General features: G+C 48.6%; 1 protein-coding gene across 6 annotated transcripts in view; it reads left to right on the forward strand.

Annotated features, from left to right (window-relative positions):
• LOC311606013 (uncharacterized protein) overlaps positions 1–26,875 on the forward strand; it is a 63,766-nt gene that overhangs the window by 10,412 nt on the left and 26,479 nt on the right. Inside the window, exons 4-8 of one of the 6 annotated variants that reach the window (XM_084796948.1) lie at positions 603–679; positions 864–1,583; positions 2,721–3,785; positions 4,658–4,771; positions 18,528–18,624. The gene's annotated coding sequence lies outside the window, so the exon portion shown is untranslated. Of the gene's footprint in view, positions 1–602; positions 1,995–2,720; positions 3,786–4,657; positions 4,772–18,527; positions 18,625–26,875 lie in introns of all 6 variants that reach the window. The other 5 variants (XM_084796947.1, XM_084796946.1, XM_084796950.1 and 2 more) reach the window with 5 other exon arrangements.

Below are 26,875 nucleotides of genomic sequence, written 5' to 3' on the forward strand. Positions count from 1 at the left end.
GCTGAAAGCATGACCAAAGCTATCTGGGGTGAGAAGCCCCTGCAGCGTTCACTTAGGGCAAACCTCAGAGGTACTTGGTACACATCTCCCCCTAACCCCCTGTGCTGCTCACATGTCTTTCTCTCTTGTTTCTGTGAGAGAGATGGCTTAGAGCATTGGAGCAACAGTCTTCCCTCCAGAGTTAGTCTCCTCGACTGTCCCAAGGTAGCTTAGCTCAACTGAGTCCATACCACAAGCAGTCTTTTGGGACAAGCTGATGACACTTATTAGAGTGTCCACAGTTTCAGAGATGCCCTCATATAGGTCTTGAGATCTTTGCACAGACATTGGCAAGGCCTTGACCCCCAGGGCCTCAGTTCCTCCCTGTAAATTGGCCTTGCAACTGTTTTACTCACAGTCACGCTGAGGTAGAGTCACCTTAGTGGGGTGCTGGTCTCAAACTTTCATGTAATAACAGGTGCTGCATCTGTTGGTGCTGTGGGACTGGGAATTCCAGTGTGACCAGGTTGGTGGATGGCCTTAATAGAGTAAGCCTAGGATGTGTGGTTAGGAGGCAGTGGGATTCTTGTGTTGGGAAGTCTCTTGATACTTTTTTTTTTCAGGTTGGGTGAATCCTGTGACCCAGTACAGAGCAAACTTTGGGAAAACTTGATCTGCATCATGTCCCCCAAAGAGTGCTGTATGTACTTACTCCTCAGTCTCCCCTGGCAGATAGTGGTTTTTCTACCTGCCCCATGGTTCTGCCTCCCTTCCAGGCCAGAGGACCCAGTCTCATGGCATTCTGGGGCACTGAGTCAGAAGAGGGGAAGGAGCCCTTTTTGCAGGGTCTTTAACCAGAAGCAAATCTGTCTTCTCTCTGACAGGATAATGCCAGCAAGCAGGAGAAGAGCATGTGTCACTTTGGCTGTGCTGCTTAGACGCCACTCCACTTTGGAGAGGTGGGTAGGCCTTGCTGGGCCTAGGACATAGCAACTTCAGATGTCATTGCTAGTAGCTTTAGAACTGATCTGAACCCAGTGTCTACCTTTAGGGTCTGGCCTAGACAGAACTGTTGATCATCTGCAGGTAGGGGCTTTTAGCCAGCCAGCATTGTCAGCTTGTATCTTCTCCTGGACACTTTGTAGTAGCGAGCTGCTTCTTGCACTGATGAGTGGCCACTCACACAATGCTGAATTTAGGAACCAGATGTATGGGGCTCCCACTGCTGAAGAAGTCCCTCGGACCACTGAATTACTGGCCTCTGGGAGAAGACAAGCTTCAGGGGTCTGGTCTAACCTCAGTGCTGGCCTGAGTGCAGAGGAAAGCACATGGCTGCTAAGGCCAGCCTGCCTCAACCCCAAGGGCAGCTGTCACTGGCCCTGCCTTACAGAAGAGCAAAGGCTGACTGAGAGAAGGTACAAATGTGGCTTTGGAAGGACCTTGAAGACAGCTCACTTCCACCCTGGTTTCTGTGCCCAGCCCATTACGGAGAAAGAGCTTGTGTTAAAGATGGACAGCATCTTCTTACACCTGTACAGCAGGGCAGCCATTCTGTCGCTGGCCAGTTACTTCATCTGCATTGGGTTCAGGATCATGAGCACGAGGTGAGTCTCACACAGCCCAGCAGGCAAAACAGGTCCCGAGACAGAGACGCTTACTCCTGGGGCCAGAGTGGGTCCAGGTCACTGGGTCACTACTGAGCTAGGCCCTTGGGCCAGCCGCACTCCAGTGAAATCAGGACCTGGCAAGGGGGGGAGGTGACAGCTTTGGCCCTGTTAGGAAACTCCTGGACAGACCCTTTAGAGAGTCAAGGGTGTGAGTGCTAACTAGTGGCCTTTTGTGAAAGAGGCCGAGTCTGCAGACTGTGGATGTAGCTGGGTAGCTCCAAGGGCATGGTCATGCTCTTGCTGCTCAGGAAACAGTGTTGCTGCCTTTGGTTTTCAACAGTCAGACAGTGAACAGGCCCAACATCCCCCTCACCGCCTGCCTGCGCATTGCTCATGCTGCTAGAGGGTGTAAGTGCAGTCACTAGTAGCTACTGTATACTGGGATCTATCTTTACATGAACCATCCCAAAATAACCCACGGATGTCACCTCATAGGGGAGGACCCTGAGTCTCGGAGATACTCCATAGCTTGCTCTTTGGGACAGAGGGTGTTTGGTAGGGACTGTCTTTTAAGTTCTGAACCAGGTCTTTTGGTCCCAGCTACAATGCCCATTGAGGAGTTTCACCCATGCACACCAGTGCTGTGCTGGGCATGTCCTGGGAGCTTGTTTGAGCACGTGTCTACCCCGGCTCAGTTGGACAAGTGTAAGGTAGGGTGTGGGAGGGCAGAGTGCCCTGGTGCAGGCATGCTGACGGAGTGCCCAGCCAGCCCGAGCTCATCCCTGCCAACAGAAAGAAGACCCTGAGCTTGTCCTGCCGGTGTTCACCAGAAGAGGTCACACAGGGAGGTCTCAGGGAGAGTAGCCCATGGTTTTCCGAGGCTCCGGAAGCCAGTTCAGGTTTGCCACACCAGCTCAGAACACGCCAGCTGCTGGAGAGTGACAAAATGATTTCTGTTTCTGGAGCCCCAGCTCAGGGCATCTTCATGCTTTTCCAGCCCGCTCTGAGGGTTGGCAGGAAGGGTTTGCTGTGGGGGAGGTTCACAAAGGGACACTTGCTGTAGGGAACAAAGCCCCTGGAGCCCTGTTTGCGTGTTCACGGTGCGTGTTCACTCACGCCTGTCTGTCCTCACAGATGCTTCAGAAAGCCTGGGCAGATTAAGAAAGTGTCTCAGCAGAGCCTCGAGAAGTGGACGCACATCTATGCCTGACTGCCTTGAGAAGGCCAGTGACCATGGTCCCACTGTTGCAGGCACTGTTAGTGTGAAGATGGGAACTTGGGGCCTCCAGGAACTCTCACCAGGATCACATAGATACAGTTTGCAACCAAATGAACGCTGTAGTACTGAAGTAGAAATACAATATAATCTGTATAAATATGCATTTATAGCACTTTGAGGCATGGATATGAGAAACCTATGGGAGTATAGACTCTCAGAGACCCTTGCTCTTTGGCAACACAGTTGCTAAGGTGACAGATCTGTTGAACTTGATCTATAGACTCAGAAACAGTGGCATCTGATGTCCAACACATCCGATGTGGCAAGGAACTAGGCTTAGGGCTAGAAGGGTCAGCAGAAGTGATTCCTCACGATCATGTGCTTCCAGTTCTAGCACTTGCCAAAAGCCTTAGGGATACAGGTGCTAAGGGGGAGGGACGGAGACTGGACACATGGGACCGACCACAAAGCCGGACAACAGACCCACCTAAATCAGGTCAGCTGATTTCGTCAGAGGCACCCAGGGAAATCAAGGCAAAAAACCTATATTTGTCCACCTCTGACTGCAGAGCAAGTATGAAAAAGCAAACAATACAAAATCCACATGGAAAAATTCAGTGTCATGAAGGTTATGGCTGACTGTCAAAGTCTAAAAATTAAACCATCACATGGAAGTTGTAAAACACATAGGAAAAAAAAAACCCACACAGTCTCGTTCCTTAGAACAAGGAAGCCTGAGACACAGAACGACACAGGGAAGATGCCTCGTGGACACCAGAGCTCTAAGATGCCACAAGCCAAGGAAGCCCAGAAGCTGGAGGTGGGCTGGAGCAGATCCCCTGTAGGCCACTAGAGGGAGCACAGCCCTGCCACACCCCAGGAGCCCAGAGCTGGGAGATGACAAATCCCTGTTCTAAGCCATCTGGGTTGACGTTCTTTGTTCTGACAGCAGCAGAGGAATGAGGGAGGCAGACAGGCAGGTGAGTTCTGCCCATCCTCTTCTCTTGACCAGAAAATACACTTTTACTTTTCAGGCCAGGCTGGACAACTCCCTGCTGCTGCCTGGCAGTGTAAGGTCAGGAGGATGCAGGCTTGGGTATCGAAAAGGGCCTAACACGCAACAGCACTTAGGAGGTAGAGCTGGAGTCATAGGTGTCCCATCATAAAGATGGATGCTGGGGTGACACCCAGCACTGTATGGGTGTGTGTCTGCATGTCCAGCACTGTATGGGTGTGTGTCTGCATGTCCAGCACTGTATGGGTGTGTGTCTGCATGTCCAGGACTGTATGGGTGTGTGTCTGCATGGCCAGCACTGTATGGGTGTGTGTCTGCATGGCCAGCACTGTATGGGTGTGTGTCTGCATGGCCAGCAGGTTCTGATACTTTGCACTTTATGAGTGCCAGGGAAAGGAAGAACTGGATGGTGTATGTGAGCCGAGGGCAGAGGGCAGGTGGCCGAGGGGAAGTCAGGCTTCCCGACCCCATAATGGACACTATCTATACCTCTGTGGTGGTTTGAATAAGAGTGTCCCCATCAGCTTGTATATTTGAATGCTTCGTCATCAGGGAATGGAATTGTTGGAGAGAGATGAGAAGCATTAGGAGGTTTGACCTTGTAGGAGGAGCTGTTTCTCTGGGGATCAGCTTTGAGGGTTCAAAAGCCCATGCTCGGCCGTCCCTCTCTGCCTGGCTGGCAGGAGATCAAGGTCTGAGCTCTCAGCTCCTGCTCCTGCACCATGCCTATTTGCTTCCTGCCATGACGATCACGGACTAGCCCCGTAAGCAAGGCCCCACTTACATACTCTGTATTATAAGAGCTACCCTGGTCATGCTGTCTTTTCACAACAACAGAACGTTCACTAAGGCAGGAGTTGGCGCCAGGAGCTGTGGCAGGCCTGACTGTGCTGTTGTTCGGAAGAATATGGAAGACCTTGGGACTTTGGACAGGAAGAGCAGCTGGCCATTGTAAGTGCGGCCTAATGGGTCATCCTAATTGGAGTGAGGGCAACAATAGTGCTGCGGGTGACGTGGACCGTGGGGCCAGCTGAACGGTCTTCATAAGGGAAGAGTCTTGTCACCAGGGACAGAAACCATTGTTGAGGCAAAGAATGTGGCTGTTTTAGGCCCGTTTCCAAAAAATCTGCTGGAGGTTGACTTTGGAAGAGTTTTGGAGTAGGTTCCTGGGCAGAGAAGATTTTAAGGCAGCCTAGTATTGACTGTGTCAAATGGTTATTAGTGATCACTCTTGTGCATATACAGAATGAGTAAGCAGGGCAAAGAGAAACACAAAATACAGAGTTTGAGGAGAAAAGGAGCACCATGAAATGTAACGATGGAGACAATGTGAGAAGTTTAAAGAAAATCCTGATACTAAATGGGAAGAGGGATCGGCACTCTTCGGGATAGACCCCCACCCAGCTAATGGTGCAACCCATGAAAAGAATAAGCCCGAGTGGGTGATTTTCTCAGCATAGAAAACATCAGCAGTCAAAACGTATGCAAGCGCAAGTCAAGGAGAAGGCCAGGTTTCAGCCCCAGCAAGCAGAGGAACTTGGCGGTTCTGGCCACATGGGTCTGGATTTAGAGTCAAGAAGGATACAGGGAACGGACTGGGGAATCTTCTCACCCAGGTAAAAACAGCTTCTGGGCTCATGGGTGTGGCAAGGGAATCCCTGCATGGAGGCATGGAGAGGTCGTTATGTGAAGCTGTGAAGGTGACGCCTGGGTTGTGTTGGACACTCCAAGATATTAGAGGCGCCATAGCTGTGGGATCAAGGAGAGCGTGAGACAGGGTACGGAATCCAAGAGAGAGAAGGACCTTGCAGTCAACAAAGCTGGAAGGAGCTGGAGTTCTAAAGAGCGCTTTGACCTCAGACATAGAGATACGGGATTTCAAATTTTCCCAGCTGGTCAAATCTTGTTCTTGTTTTGGTCCAGCATTTCCTCACAATGTTCCTTTTCATCCAGTTTGGAATGCTCATGTGTATCCTGTGCCATTCATTGTACGTTGGAAGTATGTACTCTGAGTTTTAATTTTGGTTCTTTAGGAGCTTACAGTGAAGAGATTGCCATGAGTCTCAGAAGAGACTTTGAACTTCAGACTCTCAAGTAGTATTGAGACTAAAAGGCCATGGAGACTTTTGAAGTTAGACCAAGTGCATGCTACATTAGGATATGATATGGCTACAGGCCTGTGGGAGCCTGTGTGGTGATTTGAATGAGGACGTCCCCAATAGACCCGTACATTGGAGTTTGTAGTCACCAGGAGTAGAGCTGGAGAAGGGTTAGAAGATGTGGCCTCATAGAGAGGATGTGTCACTGGGGATGTGTCACTGGGGATGCGCTTTGAGGTTTCAAAAGCGCATGCCAGGGCCCATCTTCTCTTCTTGCCCGTGGATCAGGGCATAAAGCTCTAAGTTACTGCTCTAGTGCCAGGCCTGTCTGCGTCCTGCCCTGATGATAGACCAACTCTCTAAAACTGTAAGCAAGCCCCAATTAAAGTTCTTTTTTCCTTCCTTCCTTTCTTCCTTCCTTCCTTTTCTTTCTTTTTCTTTTTCTTTTTTGGTTGCATTTTGAGATAGGGTTTCTCTGTGTAACGGAACCCCAGCTGTCCTAAATTTGCTTTATAAACCAGGGTAGCCTCAAACTCACAGAGATCCCCCTGCCTCTGCTTCCCAAGTGCTACAACATCCTTTCGGCTTGACAGGACACACAGTTCGTGACGCAGTGCCTTCTACCCTCTGCAATCACACCCTGCTTGCTGGAAAAAACAGCCTCTCCTGCTTCTTGACAAAGCAGGTTCTTCCTTCTTTTTAGGGAAATGATGCTTGTAAAATCCTCCTGCCTCACACCTGGCTTTTATAAATCCCGTGTTGACTTACTTTGGGGCTGAGAGTTCTTTGTGGCCAGAACCTGCTCATAGTTGCTGTCTTTTGGGGCAGGGGTTCGAGGCAGAGTCTCTCTGAGTTAGCCTTAACTGTTCTGGACTCACTTTGTAGACCAGGCTGGCCTCGAACTCACAGCGGTACACCTGCCTCTGCCTCCCGAGTGCTGGGATTAAAGGCTTGCACCACCACGTAGTTGCTGTCTTAAATAAAGGACTCTTACTTGTGGTCCATAAATTACTCACATGAGTATTTCATTTGGAGGTCCCATCAAGATCTCCCATGCTGCATCAGCCTCAGCTTCGCTCCAGACCTTCCTGGCCTGGGAAGGTTGCGGGGAGGCGCCCCCTGACGACCATCCAGGATCCTGCTCCTTCTTGCTGAGTCCAGAGAGGTCTGGAATGACTGCCCTGTTCCTGGATACCAACACTGATGGAGTCCTTCTGGTTCTAGGAGGTAAGTCTGCACTCTGAATTCAGTTCTTGGTTGGGAATGGCGCCCTGACAGGGGTCTTCCCCTGAACTTTCACTTTACACTGGGATGCCATTACAAGACAACTGGGCCAATGACTGGGGGAGGGGAGGGGGTGGTTGTTCTACTGCCCAACCTGGAAATCTGGAGGCAGCTATTGAGTCCAATTGAGTCCTAATAGGCTGTGGTGATATCATAGGGCTCAGTGGTGGCAGTTCAGAGTCCACCTATTGCTAAAAAGCACCTAAGTTAGGGCTGGAGACATGGCTTAGAGGTTAACAGCACCGGTTCCTCTTCCGAAGGTCCTGAGTTCAATTCCCAGCAACCACATGGTGGCTCACAAGAGTCTATAATGAGATCTGATGCCCTCTTCTGGCCTGCAGGCAGAACACAGTATACATAAGCATCTAAGTTGGTAGAGAGCCAGTTAGCAGGCAAATCGAGTTCTGGACAGTGCCTCTCCGAGGGTCTTATTTCTTGTTCTCTGTGCATCCGTCTCAGCTTGTCCCTTTTGAAGTCTGCATCAAGGACAGGAGATCCGGTCTGTCCTCCAGGCCACCCGAAGTACACACATCATGCTGCTGGGAGAGACCCTAGCTGATGCTTCATGTTCACTGACAGGTGACAAGTCCTTCTGGACACCCTGCCTCACATACATGTTAGGTGTCAGGTCCTGCTGGACACCCTACCCTGACACTGCCTTGCACGCACTACTAGGTATTAGGCCTTCCTAGATATCACCACACTGCTCCCATTCTCCTATCCTGCTAGAAATCAGTTTGCGAGTCTCTGGCAGTTGGGGCATAGTCCATAGCAGGGCCTTAAAGCTGCACTTTATGTGGGATAGAAGGGAGTTGTTGGCTGGAACTGATACCTAGAGTTGTTTGTGCAGCTGTGACAGGGTGTGGTCGGAAGCACATGGTTCAGTGTGTGTGCCTACCACTGTATGTGGGGAGAAGCAGTCCAGCAGGGGTGACTGACACTCAGCACTGTGTGTACGGTAGGGCCTGATGTGTAACAGTGTATGTAGGACTGGGATGTGCTGCAGGGTCTGAGCTTAGCAATGTCTACAGAACATTCCCAGGAAATGGGTTATACGACAGGGTCCAATACATAGATAGCAGTACTTCCGTAGGCAGAGAGTTCCACAGAGCCTCAACTTGACAGCGTCTGTGGGGTGTTGCCAGGTGGCAGGGTGTCTGCAGTGTATGCGTGGCAAACACAGTGGTGTCAAATCCAGCAGGAACTGATCCCATAGGCAGCAGTGTGGTGAATGGTGACTTGCAGATGTGACCCCTTTCAGTGTAAGTGGGGTGTCAGGAAAGTATCCATCTGGGTCTGATATCTAACTATGTTGTATAGCAGCAACAAGAGGGTATTCAGTAACATGTAGCTTGTATGTTGTGTGGTGGTGGGGTGTTGAGGAGCACTGTCCAGTAGGATCTGATACCGAGCATTAAGTGTGGAAGCCACATGTTTATATCATTGGGTTTTTTAAAACATCAGACAAATCATAGTTTTGAAAGCCATAAGCCATTATATGAAAAAAAGTAGCAAAATCAGATGTGCATTCAGTCAAAAATATAATACGATCACCCTTCCATTACAACAATCTGTTTAAACTTCACCCTCGTGAGAGACCTCAGCTCTGCATGTAAGTTTCTGCAATCAGAGTCCATGTTTTTACAGAGGTTTGAAAACAAGTGACTGTTGGTGACACAGCTTTCCATGAAGTGACTGTTGGTGACACAGCTTTCCATGAAGTGATTGTTGGTGACACAGCTTTCCACGAAGTGACTGTTAGTGACACAGCTTTCCGTGAAGTGACTGTTGGTGACACAGCTTTCCATGAAGTGACTGTTAGTGACACAGCTTTCCGTGAAGTGACAGTAGAGGATGTCCTGAATCCATGACTCCAGATGCCTGGGGTCTGCTTTCACAGAGGTGGGCACTGGCAAGTTTGTAGGCTACTAGGCATCGTTCAGGGATCCCAGGAAACCCATCACTAGTAGTTAGCCCAAACAGTAATATGAAAGATGGAGAACATTCTAGCATATTCTGTCTGGTTGGAATTAACAGCGCTGTGTCCCAGTCTCATAACTTGGCTCGCGCTTTCTGCTTTTGAGCTTCTCCTTCAGCACATTACGAAGAACCTGTATTAGTGTCATGCCAATGGATTCCAAGGAGAAAACAATTTCCTGTGACTCATCCATCTGCTTGCACTTGTTAGGAATTGTATTCCTGTCCTTAAGTGTGACGAGGGTTACACTGTTTAGTGACCATGCCTCTCTCCTCAGACACTCAAAACGTGACCAGGAATACGATTATTGGAGTGCATTAAGACAAAGGAATAGACTATGGCAAGAAAGAAAGGTGGATTCATGCTCAGAGAGGACTGAGATGAGGATCAGAAATGAACCACTGGTGAGTGCTGTCTGAACCACTGTCATTGGTTAAATGAGATCAAAGGACACAAGCCAGAGATCATAAACTAGTGGATCCCGAGAGGGGGAAGTGGGGAGCGGGGGAACTGTAGGGGGTGGAAGAGACCTCAGGTGGCTGTGGGCACAAGTAGAACAGACTCTTAAGGAGACAGGCTTCAGGGAGCAAGCTCATTTAGTGGGATGGGGTGAGGGGAGGGGAACAAAGGCTACTTAAACCTTTGAGGAGGTGAGAAGGGCCTTTCAGGGTGAGTGTGCATTGTTGGCTGGGCCCAGGGCACTGGGGATGGTTCATCTTCATAAGGAGGAGTTCCAGGTGCTGCTGGGCATGACCTTATAAGGGAGAGGAAGTTTAACCTGGTTATGGGGGGAGGGGGCTGCATGACCTCCTGGGGGATGGGGAAGGTGGGGGTGCAGGGCTATGTGTGATGGTACGTGCTGGTCTGGGGCAGGCAGGAGTGATCTACACCTGCTGATCTCAGGATGAGATTTCTTGGGTTTGGACATGTCTCGACCCCACTCTTGCTCAGGCTGGCTTCCCCTAGTCTCACAGCTCCCCAGATCCACAGACACAGGTTTGCACCAAAGGAATCTGCAGTGATCTTAGCTAGGATTCAGGAAGTATCCCTGAGTCGCAGCACAGGGGCTTAAGAAAACCCCACAATTTGTCTTGAAAGCCAATCCTCACTGAAATTACCCTCTGCCATAAGCCTCCTGTGAGATCCCATCTAGCAATGGCTAATACTTAACCGAAGCATTCATCCAGGCCAGCAGGTGTCTTAGCTGGCCATAACCGAGCGGCCTGGTCAGGAGCCCACAAACAAGGACCTCTCACCAATCCTCTTAGTGCACACGAGACCTGAAAGACTTCCTTCAATTATGAATTACAATAACTGTGAACATTTATAAGCTAACTTTGGTAGGATAGGTCTAGTCCCATCAATGAAGAAAATGGGGGATTGGGCCACAATGAATTTAGGGCCAGCCATTAGCATGGCTTTATCTAAACTAAAATATATAAAGGGGGCTGTGGATGCAGCTGTGGATGCTTGGCCTGGCCTGGAGAGGCTCTAGTTTCAACCCAGCAAAGGAACTAAAAGACTGCAATAGGGCTTCTATGGGAACAGGGCCATCCTGTCACTGTCCGGAGGCCATGGCATTTGCATGATTGCAAGTTGATGTCAGGTTGATGATATCAACTGAATGTTTCCTAGCTGGCTGTGGACCTTGCCCTCAAACCACACACTCAAAATGGCCTCCAGCCAGCGGAGAACTGGTCCAGCCTTGTCACCTGTGTCATTAAGGAAGCAGGAAGATCTCTCCCAAGAAAATGCAATCTCCAGGCTAATCCTAGAGACTGGGTAGACAGTTCAGAGAGCCTAAGACTGGAAAGCAGCTCTAGAACTTTGTAGGGGTGGGCAATGATTGCATTCTCTCGGAAGATCCACAAGCTTTAAAAGGGTGACAGACAGCATAGATTCCTGGAGCTTCCAGTCGGCATTCTCCCAGGAGCAGTGGGTAAATCTAGGCAAGACCTGGGTGTGTACCTTGACACCCCCAAGTCCAGAGTCTCTGGGTCTAACCCTCTGCTCCTCCTTGCTCCATGGAGCAATGCAGATGTCAGAGCCCCAAGATAATTTTCAATCAAACCACCTTTCCACACTGTAACTCACCAACTCCTGATGTGGCTCACTGCCCTCCTCCTCCCCCTCCCCCACTCCATCCTTCCCTCCTCTCCCCACTACTCCCCCCTCTAGCTCTACCCTAGGACCAGCTGTTGAGCAGGAAGGAGTCTTTGGGGTTGGAGAGAGGCGGAGCCAAATGTCTGACAGCGCCACCTTGAGGGGACATCACACAAGTGGCGGAATGCTTCCTTTCCTCTTATCAGTTCCTAGTGACTTACATTTCCTCTTCTGAGGTTGTAAAGCACAAGCCACCTCCAGAGCCCATGGTGGCCCTTCAGATACCCCAGGACCAGGTCCTGAGCTAGGCCTCTCAGCCATAGGAGCCAAGCCTCCAGTGAGAGCTTGCAACTTAGGCTTGCTTTCAGGAGGGGTGTGAGCATTTAGGCCCATTCTCTAGGGACATGAGGACTAGGAGGCATCTCCAGGACCAGGGAGATTTGTGTTGGGATCCAAGTGGCCAGACGGTCTCCAGGGTACCAGCTGGTACTGGGAGGGACAAGAGAAAGGCCGAGCTGGGGATCTCCTCCTTGGTTCTGCCCAGGGGCTCGTGGGGCTCCTCAACAGCACAAGCTCCTCTGAGGCTCCCTGCACATCTGGACCCTAGGCTTTGGGGAGGGATTCCATGGCCATTGGGAGAAGCAGTGGATGGGGTGGCTTCCAGTGAGGGAAGCTCTTGATTCCTCTGCAAGATAACAACAGGCTTAGGCCTCAGCATCTGTACATCATACATTACTCCTCTGTGATACTGGTGGCCTCAGGAAATCACCCAGCTCTGTACACTGAGCCCTCTTTGTGGACCACGGTCATCTCTCTCTGTACCTTCGAAGATGGCCAACACAGAAGCACTGGAGGCTGCTCAGGAAGGACAAGGATTGGAAGGTGTGCCATGCCCTGCTCTGTTCCCAAGCCAGGTGATGCTTCTCCAGCAGCTGCCAGAGGAAATGGGCGTGTGTCACTCAGCCCCATGCAAGAAGGGCCAGAGCATTTGGGTGGAGGTAAAAGAGAGAGGAGACAGCTGTCTAGGTTTGAGAGACAGAGGTCAAGGCCATGCCACCCTGCTGGGCTCCTTCCAGCTCTACAGAGACTGTCACCTTCTCCACATCTGCACCCCCCATCTGGGACAGCCCCAGGAAGGATTCTTTTGACTGCCTATTGGGAAGGGTTATTCAAGCTCACATGAGCTTTAACATGCCCTTAAGAAGGCTCACATGCCCTTAAAAAGGGCAGGGTCTCTTCCTTCCTCTATCTTCTAGTCTTCTTCTACCTTCCTGCCCCTGTTCTGTCTTCCTAGTGTCTCTCCCTGCCCTGACTACATGATGTCTCGCTGTCTCCTGCCTCCTCCTTGATCACCCCTGCTCTGGTATCCTGTTGCCTCTCATTTACTCCTTGCCCCTTCCCTGTTTTACCTGGTGTCCCACAGTGTCTTGCTTGTCTACTGCCTCTTTCCCTATTGTACCCAGGTCTGTCCTTCCCTGTCCACCTGATCAACGCTGACTTAATCCTTTTGTTTCAGCTCCTCTGTTACAGCCATGTCCATCTCTGGTTTAGGGGAGAGGATTTCAGCCACACAAATCGGGGGGGGGGGTTACGATGGCCTCAACCGGTAAACAGAAGGAGGAGGATGTGAATGGTGAGGGCAGGGAGACCTCCAAGAGAATCAGCAAGCCACGCCTGGTACTTCCTGGTTCATATTACATGGCTGACAAGTCATTATGAAAGCCATCATGCTCATGCATGCAGTTGTGCATGCACATGTCACATGTGCACACACAATTAAACAAAGATCTGGGATGCCATAGCCAGAACCTACATAACACTGGGGCTCCAGATGCAGCTCACGTGTTCAACAAGGTCTTGGGACCATAGCTCATCAATGTAGTACAGGAATCCTGGATCTGGGTACAAATCATCCTCTTCTTGCTTGGCTTAGTGGTTTCCTTCCTCCCTCTTCCTCAGGCTCTCCCTGCAGCAGATTCTAGGAGCCCCTCAGGCAGTGCCTGATACCCCTGCACTTCTGTGTGGCTTCAGACAGGATCTCTGTGAGAGCCTTGGTCTCTGGTGACTGCTGTTACGTGGAAGCCAGCAGGTAGACAGGATAACTTCATGGTAAGTTTTCACAGAGGTGCATGCTGGGAGCTAGGAGAACATGGAGGAGCAGGAATTTGGTTCATCTTCACCTCAGCCATGCCAGGGAGGGAAGGGTTCAGGGGAACTGCACTGGCCCAAACTGAACCATAACAGCTTGTCCTAAAGCCCTGTGAGAGGGCACCCTGTGAGAGGACCATCTGGGGCAGTTATGTGGGAGAACATTTGGAACCACAAGTAGCTCAGTTACTTTGCAAACCCAGTGCCCAGTTCCTGAGTGTATGGTATTTTGGGCCTTTGGAGAGATGACAGAAAAGAGAACAATGAATGGTCTTGGCCACATCATCATCACACAGTTCAAGATACAGGGTAGCAGGGACCCCAGGCTTTAGGGAGCTTGATTACATTGCATAGCAAATGCCCCATTCTGAAGGAAGAGGTCTGCCTGTGGGACAGCAGACAGTTGTGACTGATTTGGCCTCTGCGTGGACACCCGCAGGGATGTAGGAAGCTTTACCTGGCTGCTCAACATCATCAGGAGCTGGAGGCCTTGAAGATGCCTGTCACAGTGGGGTTGCAGGAACTTGGCACTCTTAGAGCTGTATCATCTCCAGCCTTGGATTCCACACTCACCTCCATGAACCTGGGGAGGAGGGAAATCTCAGTCTGAGGTGGGACCTAGGCCATGCCCAGCTCCTAGCACTGGGAGACTGCTAAGGGCAGGCATGTGAAGCAAGGTCCCAGGGTGGGCTGGTCCAGTCTCAAAGAGATTACTGATATCAGGACAGAACCACAGTTCAGGAGACACTTAGAATCCTTTGACACCTTCAGGAATCCAGTTCAGGTGTGGTGGCCCAGAGTCTTTGGGTAATCCTTCCTCCAGGCCCATCCTGATTCTGCCCAGACAATCTAACTGACAAGCTGGCCATGCATATGAGTGATGGAGTGCATGAGGGACCATGGACCAGGTCCAGAGTTGCTGAAGCTGAGACTGAGAGAGCTGGACTGACCTGGGAGATGAGGACCCAAGAGATAGCAGGAGAAAGTAGAAGGAAGGTAAGAGGTGTGGCTGCCTCCCTCTGAGAGTTGTCTGTTGGCTTATGTGCATGAGGGCATCACAGGGAACAAAGGCGGAAAGACCGGGGACTTGTCCTCAGAGTGTCTAAGGGGCTTCCTTTCTCTCTGCATGATCTTTTCACTTGTACCAACATTGGGATTTCAATTAGTGGGGTTATTTGAACACCAGTAGTTCAGTTTCAGGGCACCGACTTCCAATCAAGGGCTTGTCACAAGGCTGGAGGACTGCCCTGTCACACTGTTCCCAGTGTTGGAGGAGACCACACGGGGCTGGGTGGGTTACATCTCCACCCTGACCCTCAATGCGAATGCAGAGATGGACTCTTGACCAGTGAGACCAGAGACCCCCGTTTCTGGGACCATGGGGAAGAGAACACCCAGCATTCTAAGGGATGAGACCAACATCCTGGGCTACAAGGTTACTAGGGAAGTGGCCTTAGCTATTGGAGCCCCTTCCTAGCAGTGTTTGGGTAAGTAGGGCCATGGGAGCCATCTTCAGTGGAGCAGTCCCCTTTACCTCACCACACAGCCTCTGCCCTAGATGCCCTGGCTCACTAGTCTGCCATCCCATGGAACATCATGCGGTCAGAGTTGCTTGTGCACCGCCACTCCTGCAGACCCTTCCACAGGCCTTCCTTCACGTTCATGCTGGGGCCTCCATCAAGCCACTGGCTTGTAATTTGTCAGGACCACGCAGGCCACAAGCCCACCTACCAATCCCGGCTGATCCAGCCCATCACACAACCCTTGTCCTTAGGCCAGTGTGGACTCTTAGCTTCCAAGACCTCACTTCGTGCACCAAACACTAGCACTAGGGGCTCTCTCTCTCTCTCTTTCTCATTGTGTCACGTGCCCTCCATGTCTGTGTGTGGAAGACCGGATGATTTTGTTATCCACTCTTCTGTTTTGAGACCCTAATCCACAAAGCAAAGGTCATTAGGCGTGGGGTCTTGGGTAGTTACCAGGCTTAGGTCATGAGCGCGGGGCACCCCTGATGGGGTAGTGCCCTTCTGGAAAGTTCGAAGGGATCCCCAAGTTCTCTCTAAGTCCTATGTGATAACACGGCTATGGGTACTGTGAATCGTAACTGACTCTGCCACTCTCTAGCTGGGTGTCCAGCCTTCTGAACCATGAGAAGACAGTGTCTGTGGTCACCGTTACCTAGTCCATCTGGTCATGTAGCTGAGATGACTGATGAATTGGCCAAAGTGGTCTGGACCCCCTAGTGTTAGTACCTGGGGGAAAGGTGAAAATGCCTGCAGAGAATTAAGAGGAGGGAGAACCCTGAAGGGTCTATCCCTTACTTGCCTTAAAAGAAGCTCCCCAGGACAATGGCATCTGAAGAGGTCTCTCTCAGTTAGGCACTTTCCTACCACAAGTTGTGGTGTGCTCTGGTGCTAAACACTCAAGTGTGTCCACCCCATTTCCCACACTCACGGTATCTCTCTTGCCCGGTGGGGACTGCTGCCCACTCTCAGGCGTGTCAGAGTAAGCCTCCCAGCTGCTGAGGCTCAGGCAGCAGGTACGTAGGCTGTGAGAGGGAGAAGGGCAGAGGTGTGCACTTTCTCTCTAGAGGTCTGCAGGGTTGGATTCCTCTGGCTAGCAGCTCCTGCACAGTAATAGACAGTGGTGGGAGGAGGCCAGCATCTGGATGTCAAAGTCCCACATAGGAGCCCTCATCTTATATCACATATGATCACCTCAGTTTAGGTGAGAGTCTGTCATTTGCATCTATTTCTATGCCTGTCTTCCACTACTCACTGTAAACTACAGGTGCAGGAGTGTCTATTTACCCTGTTGGCACAAATCCAAATGCATTAGGGTGGCCTGGGGACCTTAATGTGGGTCTAGCAGCTGTCTATCAGATGTCATAGCTGGATCTCTGAATTGGCTCCATTCTACACTTGCTGGGGCTGATCTTTGGTCCGGGCTAAACAGGCATGTTACTGTAACATGCCCCTCTACTGACCGGTGCTAGGGACTTCTTCCCCCATATTTGCAGAGACTGAGGCCACACCCAACTACCTTCTTACAGAAAAGCTTGAGGATCTTCCTAACTCTAAAGCCAGGGCAAAAGCTGTTTAGCTGCTGCCCCTAGGAGGTGCCAGTGGAATGTAACCAGTGGAGCTGGCGTGCCTTGAGGCTCCAGAGGCACTGAGCGGGGCCAGGAGCCAAGGAAATCCCTGGGTCTGTGCACTGCGGCGCTGAGTGGTGGAAACAGAACCCATGTAGATGCCGGGGCTGCGAAGGGACCTGTGGGGAGTGTACTGCTCCCTGTCACCTCCTCAGACTCCTGTAGCAGGGTGTGCCTCTCCTCACTTGACACTTTATGCCTCTCTTGCCCTCTGTCCTGTAGACAGCTTCCTCTGCATGCCAAGCCAGAAGCTCACAGCAGCCTTGGCTTCTGACCTGCTTCTGAGTGTCTATGCCTTAGAGACCATCACTCTCAGTCCCATGAAGCCAAGGAACCGCTGGGTGCCATAGTCCCTTAGGTTTCAGACACCAAGCTGGAGAAGCCACCCACAGCATCCACGAGGGGGGGCGGTCAACCCTAGTTTGGAAGCCTGAAGGTTGCCCCTGCTTGTGAAGGGCTCGAGCCCTCCCTCTACTGAGCCACAGACAGCATACAGTAAATAGTCCCGAGTCTTAGGGCAGAGGGGTGGTCTTTGGTGTGCTGCTGAGAGGCCTGGTTTTGCGTTAAATTGCAGAGAAGCTGTTGGCTGCCTGGTTGGCTGGCTGGTGAGCAATTGGACCCCGCTGTTTTGGACAGACTAGGACTTTTCTGACCTGCTGGACCTCGACATTGTGAGTTTGTTTCCCTATGTTTTAGTTTTGGCTTTGGGGTTTTGCCACTTTGCCTTTTACTAACTTTATTTATTTGTAAAATTAGTTTGGGTTATAATTTGTGCCTGCGTTTTCTCTTTCTTCATTGTTAGCCATTTTCCTTTTTAAAAACTCATTTCTATGTCATATTTTGGTTTTGTTTCTATTTTTATTTAAAAATGTTTGTTAGTATGCATAGTGTCATTATGTATTGAGAACTGAGGCCCCAGAGAAATTTCAGGATATAACATGGGTGAACACTGCCATAGTGTCTTGGGTTCATCCATGGTGTAGACTTGCCACCTTCAGGAATATAAGAAATGATTTTCCCTTATTTATAATTTACCACAGACAAGGTGCTTTGTTAGAGAGCATGTCTACGTGAAGGACACATCAACACACGCATCAACATACCGTCTTTGGAGTTCTTCCTGTGAAGCTGCCATGAAGCTATAATCCTCCAAGGCCCATAGGTGTTCGCCACATGCCTGGGGTTGTCTAGGAAACAGCATCCCGGTGTCAGTGAGAGGCTACCTGCTTTAAACCCATCATCCCTAAGCTTCACGATAAGAGGCTTGGCCCTAAATGTACGCATGATAAGCTCTATAAAAGGCAAAGTTAATACAGGAATTTAGGGCTGAAGTGAAATGCCACTGAAGCACCTATACACGCGAGCTCTGACTAGTCAGTTCTGGTGTCCACAGCGCTAGGAAGTCTGAAGCTCCCAGAGTCTGTCACTGTCCTCAGTCCTGTCGCTGTTATTATCACCATCATCATCATCATCATCATTATTTACTAAAGTGTAAAGCATCCTTGATAGGGTTTGGATGTAGAATGTCTGTTGTCTTGTGTGTTTAAATACTTGGTCCCCAATAGGTGGTGCTGTTTGGAACATTGTGGAACCCTTGGAGGTGAGCCTAGCTGCAAGTACTCCTTGCAGGGGGAGTGGGAAATTGCCAGATCTTGTAGGCAGCTCCATCGCACTCCTAATGTCTAAGCCCACTACCCTTACTTGTGTGTCTCCTGAGAATCTGAGTCTAAGTACACCCTTCCCCTTTGGAAGTCAATTCTTGTTAAAGAGTTGATCACAGCCATGAGAAAAAATAGTATAGTCGTTGGCAGGTGGCGGGGTGGGGCAGAAAATGCAAAATAAAACAAAACAAAAATTTCCACATCACAAGGAGCCATTGTGAGGAATGTTAAAAATTGTATATGTAAGATAATGCTAGCGGTCTGGTCTTGCATTAAATTGCAGAGAAGCTGTTGGCTGTCCGTTCGACTGGCTGGTGAGCACTTGGACCCGGCTGTTTCTGACAGACTAGAACTTCTCTGACCTGCTGGACTTCGACATTGTGAGTTTGTTTCCCCGTGTTTTAGTTTTGGTTTTGGGGTTTTGGATTTTGCCTTTTACTAACTTTATTTATAAAATATTTATAAAATTTATAAATATTTATTTATAAAATTTATAAATATTTATTTATAAAATATTTATAAAATTCATAAATATTTATTTATAAAATTTATAAAATAATTTGTGCCTACATTTTCTCTTTCTTCATTGTTACCTGTTTTCTTTTTTTAAAAACTCATTTCTTAATCCGGGCAAGGTGACACATGCTTTTAATCTCAGTACTCGGGAGGCAGAGGCAGGTGGATCTCTGTGAGTTTGATCTACAAAGCAAGTCTAGAACAGTGTAGGCTATGCCGAGAAACCCTGTCTCAAAAAACAAACCCACAAAAAAAGAAAACAAAACACAAATCTCGTTTGTCATTTTTGGTTTTGTTTCTTATTTCAAAATGTTTGTTGGTTTGTCTATGCTCACCAAAGCCATTGGCCTATACTTGACTCTTTTTAAGTTGTCGCTTGTTTGGGGATAAAGGTACATTATTTTATAGAGTGAGTTTAAAAGTTTTATGGGCTGTTTGAAGTCACTGCTGTTACGACTGCAGAATCCCTCAGTGGATTGCTCTGGTCACATGTCCACGCTCTTTTGACCCATTGCTACTCTCAGATTCTTTTGTGCAGTCTTAATTAGAGTTTTCCTTTGTTTACTTCTCTCCTGTTTGCACAGTTTTCTCCCCATTTTTGTTTTTTGTTTTTGTCTTTTAAGGTGGGAGCAAGGAGGAGGAAGCAGGTTAAGGAGAGATAGTAGGACAGGTCCTCTTTTTCGGCTACCTGACCATTTCTCTGGATGGGGGAGGGGAGCCTGGATAATGTGAGGCAAGACTCAGTCTGCTTTGGACCCTGGACAACATGGTTGGGTGGGGATTGGGCAGCCAGCCCTCTCTGCTGAGGTCGTGTGTATCAGTTACTTTCCTATTGCTGTGATAAAAGACCACGGCCAAAGACAGATTAAGGAAGAAAGTTTATTTAGCATATTTTCCCATGATGCTGCAGCAGATGCATGGCAGCTAGCTGCAGTCATGGTGGCAGAAGCAGGAAGCTCCACACCCCAACCTCAAGCAACTGGAAGTAGATGAGACATTTGAATCTAAAGATCTGCCCCCTAGTGATACACTTAGCAAAACTGTACAACTTCACCAGTAACGGCCGCCCAACTGTTTAAATGCTCAAGACTGTGGGTGACATTTCTCATTCAAACCACCACAACACAGCTACCTAGCACGGTACCTAGCACAGTACCTAACACAGCTACCTAGCATGGCTACCTAACACAGTACCTAACACAGCTACCTAACAGTACCTAACATAGCTACCTAAGATGGCTGCCTCACATGGCTACCTAGCACAGTACCTAACATGGCTAACTAGCACGGTACCTAACACAGCTACCTAACACACTACCTTACACAGTACCTAACATGGCTCCATGTGTTTGAGTAATTGCTGTTGAGTAGTTGGTACTATTCTGGGAAGTTATGGAACCCATAGGAGGTAGGCTTATCTGGAGGAATTGTATGTGCCACTGGGGAATGGAAACTTGCAAGTGCAATGTCACCAGGCACCTAAGGACCCAGCTACTCAAACAAGATGCTATCACTCCCATGATGTCTGTCTCTTAAAAGACTGAGTCCAAGTAAAGCATTCCTCCCTTAGGTTGCTTCTTGTCAGAGATTTGTCACAGCCATCAGGAAAGTAACTGTTAACAGTGGTTGTGGATCAGAATGTGAGGGAAATGACTTCCAATTGTGCCAAGCCATGATTGGTCCCTTTCTTGGAATGACCTTGGTGTTTGTTTCAGGCATTGTATACATTGTGTGAGAGCTGAGAAGGTATCCCAACCCTGAGGTGGGACAGTGTCCTAAGGGCATCCTGAGACATGGGAGCCCAGGAAGCTCACAGCTCTGAGAGGAGGCCTCCTCAACAGGGACGATGCTCCCAGGGAAGGGCTGCCCCTAAGCCCTGAGGAACTGTAGAGCCTTGGAGCCTGAGCCCCGCTCAGGGTTTAGGGACAACCCTTCCCTGGGGGCTGCATTGGTTGGAGAAGGAGCTGAGCTCAGGCCCCTACGCTCTTCAGTTCCTCAGGGGTTGGGGCAACCCTCCCCTGGGCTCCCATGTTTCAGGTTGTCCTTTAGCCACTGTCCCATCTTAGGGCTGGGATACCTTCCCAGCTCTCAGAGTTGTGAACACCCTCCCACCCAAGTACCAGAAGGCAGGCCACCGCCCGCCCACACAACAATGCCCTTCCCTTGGGACACTGCCTCCCTCCCAGAGTTGGGATACCTTCCCAGGTCTCAGAATTGTGGTTTTCCCCGACACCTTCCCACCTGATCAGGAAGGCCAATAACAGCAAATTTGTGTATATATACTCATCCTTGTACTCCTGGGTGGAGCCATCTTGACGGTGAAGGAAGGTTTCAGTGTGTTGTTGAATTGGATGTGAAGGATCAAGGGCTCTCGTTAGTGATATTCACATCTATGTTCATCAAGGAAATTAGCTGCTCTTTTTTTTATCCCTTATCTGGTTTTGTGAGTAGAGTAATACTAGCTTTGTGATTGTTTGAAAGTGTTTCTTCCTGTCTCCTTTATGGAATATTTTCAAGACCATCGGTGTTCTTTCCTCGCTAAGGTCTGGTAGAGTCAGTGAATCCAGGACTCCTGGGCTTTCCTATGTTGGGAGCTATTTTTATTACTAGTTCGATGTTGTTGCTTATTACTGACCTGTTGAAATGTTTTTATTTCATATTATTTCAATATTGACATAAGCCTAGACATTTCATGTTTTCTAATTTGATGGAGTATAAAATCTCAAAACATTAATGATCCTCCTGGAATGTGGTTCTATCTGTTGACACGTTACCTCTTATCTCCAATTTGATTGTGTCTTATCTCTTTTAGTTAATTTGAGTAAGGGTTTGCCAATTTTGTTTGTCCTTGCCAAATATCCACCTTTGTTTTAAGCATTTACAGTTTTTGTCTTTCTATTGTCCTGAGTGTCCATTTCATTGACCCTGTCTCTACTCTTTACTATGCCTTTTTATCTACTGCTTTGTGATTTGGGTTGTTATTATTTTCCCATGAGCTTGAGATGCATCATTAAGTATTGGGGTACCTAAGATTTTACGTAGAATTCATAGCTAGTTTATATTTCTTCCTAGCATTGAGTGAAACTACCGTTTCTAACAATACAGTGGTTGAGATGGAAGCCCAATGAAGAGAGCATCCTTCAAAGTGATTACAGAATCTTACTGTCCTTCACTGTGGTGCATTTGGAGACGTGAACCTGGCTTGCCATATTCCCACATGCACATGGGTAACTGTCTAGGTCTTGGAGAAAACCAACAATGACTTGTGTGACATCACCTCTGAAGTAGACCTCATTAAATCAATGGAACTCATGAAATTCTTTCACATGGTTGACACCCCATCAACCACTCTGTATGATAACAGAGTATGTGGTGGGATAAGAACTGGAGCGGGGCCGTAGGGAGCTGGGCTGTATACAGGAAGGGGCACTATATGTTCTCTAGAAGCTCATGTCAGTGGTTCACTTCCTCCACTAAAGAACATGTCTACCAGAATGTCAAGTCAGAAAACATCCTAGTAGATGCAGCATGAAATTAACAGCTTTGTGACTTTGGCCATGCAACTAAACTCACAAAGGGCGCAGATGTTGGGGAAGATCTGTGGCTCCCTGGTTTACCAGCTCCCAGATATGTTGGCAGGAAAACTGTGTAATAGCCTTGCAGTTGACATGGAGCTTGGGCATCCTTCTTTGTGTCATGCTCACGGATCACTTTCCATACTTAGAAACAACTCTCTCAGGCAGGCACCAGCTCATCACCTCCACAATGTATCATCTTCCTTGTTACTTGTCCAAAACCAGCCAAGTTAATATTTTATGATTGCTCGTGGTCCCCAACACCATGGTATATTAAAGTAGGTCATCTAGCGGAATACCCTTGGCTGTACCACATCTAAGAAGATGTACCGCTTGTCTCTAAAGAAATAAATTTGATGGCCAGGAAGACCATATGTATGATTGGATATATAGTCTGTAGGAAATTATGGTATCTGAAAAACATGGGCTACAAAATGAGAGTCACAGCAACATTCTATATATAAAACATCAATTGAGCAGTGGGAACAGCTGACTCCCAACTATGAAGCCCTTGAAGAAGAGAGAGAGAGAGAGTGAACCGGCTTTCCAACCTGTTTATCACCTGGGAAGAATCAGCTGCAGGAAAAGGCTGAAGGAAGCAGGAAGGGCTGCAGAAGGCACAGCACGCGTAACACCTAGTGTGGCCTGGACAAGACTCCCTGTCCGGGTACCACAGACATGGAAAGTGGTGCCGTGACATTAACAAAAGTTTGGTGGACATTGAAGTTGGTGTGACTTTGAGTGAGACTCTACCTGGTGAGCAGTCCCTGCCAGAGTCAGCCTAGGATGCAGCAACCACAGGGTTAAATGAGAAGAACCAGGGCCTGTTCCCTGTGGACCCATCCACAGGGCCAGCCAGGCCCAGGCTCTGGCTCCAAACGGCTATGGCTGGAAAAGGAATGAGAAGGTGATTCCTTGAGTATGGAGAACACTTCACTCCTCCCTGCCCATCCAAAGGTGAGCCACCTATACTTGTGGTAAGGAGCTATAAAGACAAGAGAGTGGAGTTCAGTAGTTAAAGGCACCAAAATGTATTTCTATATTGTTTTTTTTTTAAAAAAAAAATACTACATAATTTACTTATATTCTTTCTCAATCAAATATTTGACATCCTTAAATATAAGAAAATAATTTTGAAGCCTAAAATGTGGGAAATTCCCTCTTTTTAATAGGCATTTTTTTTTTAATTTCCAATTTTTACTGGTAGCCAGATAGTTGACCTCAATGAAACAAAGAGATCTTGAACATTATTGGAGAAAGCATAGCATTGGATTTCACTTATTTTAAAGGGAATATTCTATCTTTAGAATTTATTTATATATCAAATAGTTTAATACAAATATAAATACATATCATATATATATATAAAGCAAATTGTTGGATAAGCTATAAAATGTAATTTTAGTTAGGAAACTATAATTCCATCTATAAAGGCAATTTAAATGCATGCAGCATAAGAAATCATGACTTTTACACTGGAGATAATCCAGAATGAGGGATTTCTTTTTTTTCTTTTAAATTGTTTATTTCGTGTGTGTGTGTATATATATATATTCATATTACATCTCAATTGCTATCCCATCCCTTGTATCCTCCCATTCCTCCCACCTGCTTTCCCCCTACTCCCCTCCCCTATGACTGTGACTGAGGGGGACCTCCTCCCCCTGTATATGCTCATAGGGTATCAAGTCTCTTCTTGGTAGCCTGCTATCCTTCCTCTGAGTGCCACCAGGTCTCCCCATCCAGAGGACGTGGTCAAATATGGGGCACAAGAGTTCATGTGAAAGTCGGACCCCACTCTCCACTCAACTGTGGAGAATGTCTTGTCCATTGGCTAGATCTGGGTAGGGGTGTATCTCTATATTGTATATGAATGCTTTTTGCATGTCCCTTGCAAATGACAAAGTATACCCATTTTGGTGTAGAATATTTAAGAAGCCTATCACTTTAGAAGGAACAAGCTTACGGTTTCCTTCTTATGTAGACCCTTGGGATTTGAACCAGATGTATATAATAGAGTATAGTGACCAGACGGTAGCGAGGGTGGGGAGTTCTGCAAGGGAAGCAAAGGGTCAGAATGGGAGAAACCGAGTGGAGAGCTAGGGTACAGCAGTGTCACTAACAGGGGCCTTTTTGTGTTTCTTCTTTGAAGCGGTGAAGGAGACGCGGCCTAGGTGAACTACAAGCAGCCTAGAGTTCAGCCAGCTCAGAACTCCAGGGTGCAGTGACTCCAGGGCACCAGCTGCTGCAGGCGTCTTTCAGACACTGAGTCTTTGCTGCCAGCCCCCTGCTTGCTCAGCCCAGCACTGCTTGCTGCACAGATAGGTGGTCCCCTGTGACATCCGCCTGATGAAGGCCTACCTCCCTGCCCTGGAAGCAAGGCTGACGGGCACGCAGGTTCTCCGGCTTCTCACCAGCTCTGTCCCTTCATCCTCTTCTTTCTTCCCTTTCAGCAATTCCTATGGGACAGAAATAGATGGTCTAAGTCGACTTGGGGTTGGGCTGCTCAGACAACATCTGTCTTTGTCTTCGCAGTCCCCTTCCTCCAGGCCTCCTGTGGTGCTGTCCCTTCTCATGCTAGGGTCCTACAAACACGATTTCCTGACATTCTTTTGACATCACTCTGTGGTTGTTTTGGTTTACTGTGCCAAGGTAGGCAGGCCTTTTCAGCCCTGGGGCTGAGCACTGTCTCCTCAGGCCAGCAGCTGTAGGCCTGTGTTGTACCCAGTGTCACCTTTAGGGTCAGGTTTAACAGATGTAAGCCAGTAGTGCTGTTTGCAATGTTCTCCTGGGTACCTTCCTGGTAGCGTGTAGCTCCTGGAGTCCACAGGGGTGTGCTAGCTTACCGGAAATGCGAGGGGGCTTACCTGCTTGTAGGAAAGGATGGGTTTCTAAGCTTGGTCTTGACATAACGCTAGCCCAAATGAACAAAAAAGGGACAAGAAGTCATTTATGCAGGCCTTGCCAACTGAGAGGAGACGGTGTCATTGGCTTGCTTATGGTCTGCTGTGCTTGGCAGCAGGCTTTCCACTCTGACCCTCTAGCCCCACCCCTACCAAATCATGTCACCAGCTATATGGCATGGATGCTGTCATGTCACTGGCCTGCCACTGCATGGCATCCTGTTTTAGGACGTGATGAGTACCATTTGGCCCCACCTAGGAAGCAAGACTGGAGGCCGAGAGCGCCTTACTGTGGGGTCAACAAGCTTCCTGCCACAGCCCCGGCCCCTCTCCCTTCTCAGGTATGCGGGAGACACTCATGCTTGGCCCCTACCCCCTGAGCCCCACCTGCTCAGGGGTGGAGTCAGTTTCTGGCTTCCCCATGTTATTGTTTCCCAGAGGCCAAAAGGCTTTTGCCTTCCCTAAGCTCACCTAAGAGTATTTGTGCTTTTAACACAAAGTTCTTTTCCCAAGCCTCTACTGTGCTATATGTCCACTGCCTTTTCCTACAATGTCTACATGTCTAACAATGTGTATTTCACTGCAGATTTCAAACAGTGATGATGCTAACATGTCTAAAATTTATCTCCCTTTATGAACTAACCATGATTCTTGTAAACTACAAAAAAAAAAAAACCAAAACCAAAACAACAACAACAACAACAACAAAAAACATTTCTCAGATCAAATGGAGTCCAGATAAGTGCTGTAATCCAAAGCCTAAGTTTCTCACCTAGCTCCTAGCTCTAAGGGTGGGGTTCCTCCCCCTTTCCCTGGCTTTGGGACTCCCCTAACTACCCTATTGCTACATTCTTACACCCAACACCTACTGACTGCTGAGTCTTCCCTTCTGGTTGATGTAAATGCTTCCTGCCATTCTTACCAACCTACATACAAACTCTTCCTCTAGAACCTTCTCCCTTGGGTGAGATCTCCCTCTGCCAACTTGGTTCATTCCCGCCCCACCTCGTTCAAAACCCTAGTGCTAGGTAACCGTGTCTGTTCTTGGGCCACACCCTTGGTCTCTGTCCAGTGCTGACGAGCTGCTGGAACACTTGTACCAATCTCATCAAGTTAAACCTTGCTTATGGCACGCCCTGACAGGTCACTGACTTCTACTCTTCCCATGAGGACCAGTCAGTCCATTTGCTGCTTCTCCAGGCTCTTCTTGGATGCCTTCTGAGAATTTCAAATCCCTACGACCACATTAAGGGCTTCTAAGCTTACATGTCTCTGCAACCAAACTTGGACGGATCCAAAACTAGACGTCTAATTATTGACAGCAATCGGGTAAAATGGAAGGAAGCTCCCTATATCCAGACCTTTTCTTTGCTCTCCCAAAATTTTCAAGCATTCTCAGCATTGTCTCAAGCTCAAAGCTTTCTCTTTGCTCTCCCAAGAGTTTCAAACGCACTCCTAAAGGGAACTTTCTCCCTAACCTACTATCTTTGTCTTCTGCCCCCATATATGTTCCAGTATCTTGCCAGACTTCCTACATCTAGGACATCATCAAAGCAGCTACCCACAGGGCTTCCATCCAACCTCAGAAACCATGCAAGCTGGACCTGCATTGTACCTCCTAGCTGGACCTGCATTGT

This window comes from Acomys minous, assembly GCF_964271855.1.
Source record: "Acomys minous genome assembly, chromosome: 9".
Taxonomy (NCBI): Eukaryota; Metazoa; Chordata; class Mammalia; order Rodentia; family Muridae; genus Acomys; species Acomys minous.